The sequence below is a fragment of the Mchenga conophoros genome, linkage group LG1, assembly GCF_057382185.1.
Source record: "Mchenga conophoros isolate Kocher_MC1m ecotype Shallow Benthic linkage group LG1, M_conophoros_male_GT1.1, whole genome shotgun sequence".
NCBI lineage: Eukaryota > Metazoa > Chordata > Actinopteri > Cichliformes > Cichlidae > Mchenga > Mchenga conophoros.
Window position 1 is genome coordinate 43,094,165 of NC_140526.1, and position 9,161 is coordinate 43,103,325.

General features: G+C 36.4%; 1 protein-coding gene across 1 annotated transcript in view; it reads right to left on the bottom strand.

The window, feature by feature from the left end:
• Positions 1-9,161, bottom strand: part of LOC146583931 (cell surface A33 antigen-like) — a 28,135-nt gene that overhangs the window by 16,977 nt on the left and 1,997 nt on the right. The window lies entirely within an intron of this gene.

The following is a 9,161-nucleotide window of genomic DNA, read 5'->3' on the forward strand; positions in this document are numbered from 1 at the left end:
AAAACACGTAAAAACTAGGGCTGCCACGATTAGTCGACTAGTCACGATTACGTCGACTATCAAAATCGTCGACGACTGATTTAATAGTCGACGCGTCGTTTGAAGCTTTGTAAGATCCAAAAGACGCAGAAATAAGTAGCAGGATTTAAGAGTGTAATAACGGACTGAAACAGAAGATGGCAGCACTGCATGTACAAGGATGCCAGCTGCCGTTAAACTCCGAAGAAGAAGAAGCTGTGTCCCAGAATTCATAGCGCGGCCCAGCTCAGTTTCCAACAATGGCGGCAGCTAGTTAGTTTTAATATTACTCTTATTATTCTTTCTGGGTCACAAAATAAACGTTTAACATATTTTCAGGCGAGAATGTAGCTGTGTAAACCTCAAATATCTGCTCAGTTTATCAAGACACCACATATTTTCAAAAGCGCTCCGACGTTTTCGGAGATGTCTGTTACCCACTAGCTCGTTAGCTAGCCGGGGGCAAGGCTAACTAGAGCCGTGAGAACACCGGACCCCCGGCAAATAGTTTTCAAACCCACCGCCGTCTTTCGCTCCTCAGGTTAAACGTGATATATAAGTCACTTAGATAACTTAAAAATGTTATTGTTTTGCCTTTTTTTTTTTTTTTTTTTTTAGTATTTTATTTGTTCCTGAGTAAATCAGTTTGGCTGAGATACTTCCATTTATCTACTGTTGCTTTTCCTTGTTTCGACGTTTAAAGATTTTGAAGATCCATTCACATTATTATTAAATATTCGTATTCTCAGTAGAGTATATAGCTAGATCTGAACAAGGAATAAGTTAAATTCTACCAGATACTCATTAACAAGTTACCTGAACATAAACCATTTAAATAAAGCAGGAATTAGTGGAGTGCACAGATGGGACAAAATTGCTATATACACTCAAAAAAGGTATAACTATTTAAACAAACAAACAAAAAAAAAAAAAATCATAAAAATAATTCCCATGTCATTAAATTGTTTTATTTTAGCATTATGGAATTCTGTTATTCCAACTTAATGTACTCAAGTTGGACCAACTTGATTAATGATTAATGAATCAACTTATTTACTGCATTTGAATCCAATATAATTTAATAGTGTTGATCCAACTTAAAGGAAGCATACATAAAATGCAAGTGCAAGAAAAACAGTAGTGGAGATAGTGGTAACTTAACCTGTTTAAACCATTGGTTAAACACAATGAATGGCTGAATCGGGTGATTTTCTGATTATTTATACAACTACTTTGAAGGTCAAACAGTTGCACTTTCAAAAAAACAAAAAGCACCAATTTTGTTTTTCTGAAAATGTAAAAAAGGGGGAGCACAAGAACAACAGAAGCTGCGGGACCCTCCCAGAGCCAAAGGAGATGAGTCGAAGGGTGACTCGTGCTCCTGGGCACGGATAGCCTCCTGTCTTTCTCTTGCCTTGAGGAAGGCAGAAACTGTGGGTCGCTGATACCACACGGAGTCCGCTGGTCACGTCATACTGTCACGGTCTGCGGGACAGACCGAGTGGAGTGAGTGAGGTGGACCCAGGTGCAGACACAGATGAGGAACCAAAACTGAGCTTAACGAAAGCGAAACTTTATTTTGGGCCTGACACTCACAGACAAGAAGCAAGGAAAAATGAGGGAAAATCTAAACTTAAACTGGGAAACTATAACATGTCATATCAACAAGAATAAATTTAAGAGGTGCTAAGTTGGTGAATTTCATGCAGGTCGTATATGATTTTAATATGTTCACCTTAGAAACATAAATTTATTTTGTTCAAATTACATCTTTTGAGTCTTAAAAATGCAATAACCACCCTGTTTCTAGGCAGTGCAGCAGTTCTCTTTTACTTTTAGCACAAGTTCTAAAAGTACACATTTGTATTTAAACTTGTTTAATTTCATGTACAGGAGCTACTGTACATGCATAAACATTTATATTCTGGCCACATGGTGACGATGACTGTTTACCACAAGCCTCGGTGCTCCAAATGCTCCACATATGCATTTTATTTGTGTTTTGTTATAAATAGATATAGTTTTTTAAATAAAGAAAGCAAATATTAAAATGTTTTCATACTCTTTTCAGTGCTAGAAAGCAGTTTGTTCAAAGTGCTTAAAGTATATGCTTTCAAAGGTACAAGGCTTATGTCTGCCTTGTATTTACTAAACAATGAATTGTGAAAGTGCTTCAAAAATAAAATAAAACTCTCATGTGCCCCTGTGCTCAAATTATACAGCACATACAGGCCAACAAGAACCTAAATGAGACAATTTGAGGTTAAAAAGAAAAAGATTAAGTCAAATATTTTGGGTAAGTTTAATGTAGCAGTTTATAGTGTTGTAGCTAGCTAGTCTGGGTTTGTGAACTGGGCAGTCCTTATCATTTGGTCCCAATGGATAATAGGTTCATGGATATACAACAATAACCTTATAATATGCCATTTTAATATACTGAATGTTATTGATACTCTAAGATGTAATATTTCCTATTATATTTTCAATAGCCATCCAAAAATTGGGTGTAAAATATAGTGGAAAAGAAAAAGGAAAATGTAGTTGAAGTAAGTGTCGGAAGTTCAAAGAAAGATGGTATTATTATTTCTACTTGGATGTCCTGGTGTGAATTTGCCAGAGACATTTGTCTGAAGTAATAGCTTTGTCAGTTATGTCATTGACTCACCGTGGGAGACAGTCAAGGAGGGATTACATTTTTGGGCACTCTATCATTACAATTCGAGAACTGCTGACTTTGATATTAGCTCCCAATAGGGAGCAATGCTTCCAAACCCTCCCACAGAGCTTACTGTGAATATTTCACAAAACAAGGATGAGATATAAACAATTATTTGGTGTTTGAGTGAAAAAAAAAAACATGTTGTAATGTCAAGGTTTCAAACAAGAGAAACTTGTTTTGTTCCCCTCTCTCACCTACATGCTTTAAATGATTCATCCCCTGTTGAGCCACGGTACTCCAGACAGTGTCTCATTGTGATAGTCGCTCTGTGCATCTTCAGTTATCTAAGGCAAATGGCTCCATTCTGACTACAAAAATATTTCTTTTATTTTATTGTTTGTTTGTTTTTTTAACTGAATTTGTCAAAGCTGCGATTCATAAAAGCAGATGGAGGTCAAATATTATTTGAAGCCATTTTCAAAGATTACAATAGCTGTACATGTATCCTTTGCCACAATGGGTGGAGCACAGAAATGTGTTTGCATGGCTTAATATTGCTCTTTCTGCCCTATTTTTAGGTTGTATTTTGATATTTTGCAACCTGTTTTGTTATGTTTATACATATTCCCAGTGGGCTCTATTAAAATACCAACATCAAAATCCATATATCCATCTCCTACTGACCACACTTAGCTGTGCTCTCTGCTCAAACTGTTTGATCTTTGTTGCTAAATCCCAAACTGTGAAGGTCTTTAATAGCAGATTGTTAAAAGCTGCCGAAAACCTCATCTCAAAGTCCTCATGTTTGACCCCCATTTTCCATTAGAAAAATCTTAAAAATGTCTATTCCAATCTAAAATTAATTTAAAAAATGTTTAGTTTTATTGAACCTCATTAAATCTTAGCTGCATTGCAGACATTGCAGCGCATGTCTTAATGTTTTGTGTTGATTGAGAAAAATTCAGTACTAAGGGGTTGAAATGATCTTTTACCAGTGTACTTGCAGTCGTTAACATAAACAGGGTTAATAAAGCACGTTTTCTTATTTTACTGCACAAATTCTTTTACAGATTATCTTATTCTTCGTGATCTGCAAATAATAAAAATGACCTGAACTGAATTGCATTGAATTACAGTTACTGGAAACTCAGTACTCTTTTGCTCTTTCTTTTATTTTTATTTTTTTTGTGTTTCTAAATAACTCAAGGTTATTTAGTATTTATTTATTTATTGTCATTGTCAAGAACAATGAAATTGCGTTTGGGGCTTCCATACAACCCAAAAAAAAGAAGAAAATAATAAATACCCCTTAAAACCCAAGTGTACATATTTAACCCAGTGTGACTCCAATGCAATAAGACAATCCTTAGCAATAATGTTCGTAGAAATTCAGACAAAGACCTGAGAAACATGACAAAATACAACAATGCAACCCATTCAATATTATTGTACTGTGAGATATGATATCAGATATGATAGTTATCTATTTAAGAAAGAGGGGGGGGGGGGGCAGGAGGGGGAAGAGAATAAAGATATGATGCACCAATGCAGACCAGTTCATTGCTATTAAGAAGTTGGATATGGTTATTGTCCGTGAGAGGGGGGCAGAGAGTTCAGGAGCCTCACAGCCTGTGGATACAGGCTGTTGGCCAGTCTGGATGTTCTGGCCTGTATAGACCTGTACCTTCTCCCTGAGGGCAGCAGATGGAAAAGGTGGCGCGCAGGGTGATGTTGGTCCCGCAGGATACTGTGCACCCTCCTCAGACAGCGAGTGGGGAAGATATTACTGATCTCCCCATACAGAAAAGAAATAGTAAAAACTTATATGAGATTACTCATGAAAGTGGCCGCTTTCATGAGTAAATCATATAAGGCTTATATGATTTACTCATGAAAGTGGCCACTTTCGCATTACTTTCATACATTGTTTTAGTAAGTATCCAAAACATACAAGTTTCATTATATAATTTTTCAAGGGATCTTATATCTGTTTTCACTCTTGTATGCTTTTCATACAAGTTTCACACAAGACAGATACAAACTTTATAAGATTTATATATATCTTTTCCATATGGGTCTGGCAGACTTGTTCCAATAATTCTGCCAGCTTCTTTCACCACCCGCTGGAGTGCTTGCTGATCGGCCTTGGTGCAGCTGGGGAACCACACTAGAAATCCATACGTCAGAACGCTGCTGTTGGCACAGTTGTAGAAGTTCAACATCAGAGATCTGGGAATGTGTGCGCTCCACAGTCTCCTCAGGTAGTAGAGGCGCTGTTGGGCCTTCCGTACAACTGAGGTGATATGGTTGCCCCAGGACAGGTCCTCGGTCACATGAATTATGTGTGAATTATGTGTTTCCTTGTAATTTTTAAACTCCTGAAACGATGCAGCATTTTGAGAACAATGCTTATTTGCTGAATTCACCCAATAAAGGTGGGAATGGTTGTTTTTTTTACATTTAAGCTGCATAAGTCATTAAAAGGAAATCTAGCAGCTTTAGAGGTGCCAGGAATTTTCTACAGATTAAGCCAAAAGTGTTTGGGTGTAAGCTCTGGGATTCCTCTCCAAGATCTTGACTTTACCGTGCAGATATTGAGCTATGAAACTCTACAATAGTCCTAATTCAAATCTTTTAAATCTCACTTTTGTTTGTTTTTCATCCCCATTTTCCTTCTTCATACACTTAACTTTCCCTCAGGAATTTGTCTGTTTCTGTGTCATTGGATTTAGTGTTGATTTTTTTGTGTGCTTCTGTTCATTAGTGGTGGTTTTCTATTAATGGTTATAATCCGGTTCCTCTTTTATTCATTCTAGAGAAGCTGCTACTGCAGTGCATTTTATTTTAATGCATCACTAACAGCTACCTGCTGTTCGGTAGCTATTTATAACAGTAAGCACAGAAGCTTTGTTGAAAAAGGTTAAGTTCAGGTTGCTTTGTGTGATATTAGCTAACACTGAAAAATGTGTGTTTGTCTGAAACTATTACTTTGTAAAGCAATGACAGTTTTTTTAACTGTTAAAAAGATCATTAATAATGCTTACAGGCAGGTCAGTGTAAATTTGTGAAATGTAAACATTATGTGGATAGTTATTTGTAATTTGAAACTGAAAAATTGTTACACAGCTGTTACAAAATGGAATAAATTTAACTGTTTCACTTGTTATTTGCTTTCAATAGGTGTATAGATTTGGACAATAAAACTGCTCGGTCAGGTGTGGTTTGAATTCAATTGCGACAAGCTAGGAGTGAGACCATCCTCACTATTTTTGCAACATGTTTCACACGATCAGTGCTAAAGGACACATTATGCATGTTTATGGCCAGTGACTTTCACTAAGCGGCAGTATTGCACAGACTGGAAATTTAGAATTTAGTAAATTTTTATATAACATATAGAACTACATACATGCTTTAGTACTGTAGAGGGAACAAAGCAACTGTAGAAGAAAACGTGGCTTGGGATGGTGAAATACCCATGTACTCAGAGGTGGGAGGTTTGAAAGTAACCAATCCCAGAGTGTTATTCATCTCTCCTTATTGCATTTCTGGCAGATGCAGCCCAGCATTCTCACATTTTTATCGATAACAGTTTATCGCGTGTAGCTATCTCAACTGTTTCGCTGAGTGTTTTCTGTTTTCTTCTTCTTAAAGCCCTAAAATGCTGACCAAAAGCATATTTAGGGTTTAAAACATAGGCATTTATAGACTATTTCTGACCACATCAAAGATTCATAGCTTTTCGAAATTTGCAAAAATCAAGTGTAACAAAATTTAATTGTAAAAGAACTTAAATGAACTTTATATTTACTTTACAATACCTTAATGGACATTAAAGTGCTATCATTTTAATGCAGTAGTCCATTTTCATGCATTTTGTTATTTAAAAAAACATATGCAGTTAACTAGTTAAATTGTTAAAGTTATATCGGATTGCTTTGTGACTCTCAGTGCATTGTTAGATGTAACAGAAAATTGTGGGTTTTTTAAGTTTTCATTTGGACGTGAGTGATATGTTCAGACAGTTTACTTGTTAGGTGTAGGAGTGTCAGTGTCATAATTTCCTTAAGAGGAAAAGTAATGTCTAAAGAATTCCTTTCTTTATCTGGTTTCCACAAAGAATATGACCTATACTATTTTTGACGTTGTTTCCCAGTTTCATCCAGAGAAGAATGTGAGTACATAGCTGTTGTGGCAGGCAATATTGAACTGACTCTAATGTGTCGGCTTGAAAATAAATCAAAGATGATAAAAAAAAAAACCCGCTTTTTACTCTTCAACAAGAGAAGAGGAAATATAACTGATGAGGCAAGATAGGAAATAATTTTTGTTGTTGTTTTTAGAATTTGTGCTAATTGATCTTTGATTATAATTATATTTACAAGTAGATTAGCTTACCTCACCTGTTTGGACTGGTGCTATTGTGTTCAGCTGTTGAAGATATTATCGTTAGCATTAATGTGGCAAAGAGATTTTTGGGCTGGTCTAGCTTCCAAATTTCCACTGCAGGAAAAACATGCAAGGAAATATCAATGTGCATCATTCGCTTCAAATTCTGGGTTCACTACTGGTAATAAGAGCTATGTCTTCAGCTTTACTAAAGCACCATACAGTGCTTGTTTTTTGTGGAAAACTCCCCCACAGTATCCAAACCAGAAGAAGGCACATCAGGGCATCTTCCATTTTTTTGCCCATTCATGAGGTTTTCCACCATTAATTCATTCCCAAGGGTCAGACTGCCAATGCAGAATTCCTCAAGTCACCTCGGGACATAACAGAACATTTGGTCCAACCAGCCACTTCCATTATGCCATCATGCCATGTTGTGCTCGCTCACAGCATACTGAAGAGGAGGTATTCGCTCACCGTCCATGTTACTTGAGAGATTTGGCTTCACAAAATGAAATTCAAGTTGTAGTTTTGTTACAATTAAGTGGTTTCTGCAAACATGCAAATGCAAGTGCTGTGAATGGGACACCCAAAGAGTAATCAAAACATAGCGGGCACAATGGAAGTGGCAAAGCAACTTCAAATGAATGGAATGCCAAAACTAGGTAAAATTTAAATCAGGCACAGTTTTTGCTTTTTTGTGGGGGAAAAAAATTACTAAACATTTTGTTTGCTCCTTGGATATCATTTGTTAAATATAAATGAACAACAACAGAAAGGCAACAAAAAATGCTCAAGGTATGGTGATTAGATTAGATATATCATTTCCTGCACAGAAAAAGGTGTTTTTAGGCACTCAGCTCAAGAAAACATGACTGCAGAACTATTGTGACTTAAGTGTAAAGGCATTTAGACTTTGAGTGCATTGCGAAAAAGCATGAAATTCCAGATTTTTCCAATGCAAACGTGTTGTGTGACGTATATACACACTGAAAATATTGTAGAGAAATTGTTTCAGGGAGCTGATTGACCCAGGAGGTATAATGTCGCACAAAACCTCATTACTGCATGACAGAGTCATGATATATAGGTTCATCAAAAAGTCCAAAGTGATCAAAATGTGAGAAAGAAGTTGTTTTTTTTTTTTAGTTTCTTGTGGTCGCTGGTAGGTGCTATAACAAAAGCAGCAGGTAGTACAGGTAGTAAAGCTGCAGCACTGGCTGTAGTGATTCCAGACATACTCTCAAAAATAATAGACGGTTTTGTTTATCGTATGGACATATGCCGTGCATGCAGAGAGGGATGCACTGAGCATTTCTAAACATTGTAAGTTTATATACTTTATAACTTTATACTCAAACTTGTATTTTAAAATTTAGTGCCAGTCTTTATGTCCATTACTAAAAAAAACCCTATAGCCTTTTGATATTGGATTCTTTTTGATATACCCTGCATAAACTAATATACTGATCTTTTCCTGCCACATGCATTCACTTGGGTACCCTGAGTATACAGAACATTCTACATAATGCAGGCCACAGAGGACTTATCTAGACCTCAACTCCCATAGAAATAACCATTCCACAGATATATTTCCAGAATGTTGTTGCATCACATATATTGCCATATATCTGATACAGTAGCAGTTTATATGTCCATGTAACACAGTATGCGTCAATCTTACAAACTATATTTGTTCATATACTACTGCAAGCTAGTTGTAGTGAAATTCTTTATCATGCATTAGAGCAGATATCACTGTATATCCCATGTAAAATTACATGAACTACATTGTAGTTTACAGTCAGTGCTAAATGTAATGTAGAACCTGGACAGGAACTGTGTCAATTGAGGACAAAGGAGGTCGAGCTGGCAGTAGCTGCTGTGACTATTCATCAGACAAAAATAGCTCCTGGGATGTAGAGTGGTAGTAGCCGATGCTTAGATCAGCCATGTGTAGAGCTATAAATGGACTCTTTTACAGTGTTTCGTCACACAAGCAGAATTTTATTTTATAGAGTATATATGCAAATCCTCTGCTGCAGTATGTGTGTGTGTGTGTGTGTGTGTGTGTGTGTGTGTGTGTGTGTGTGTG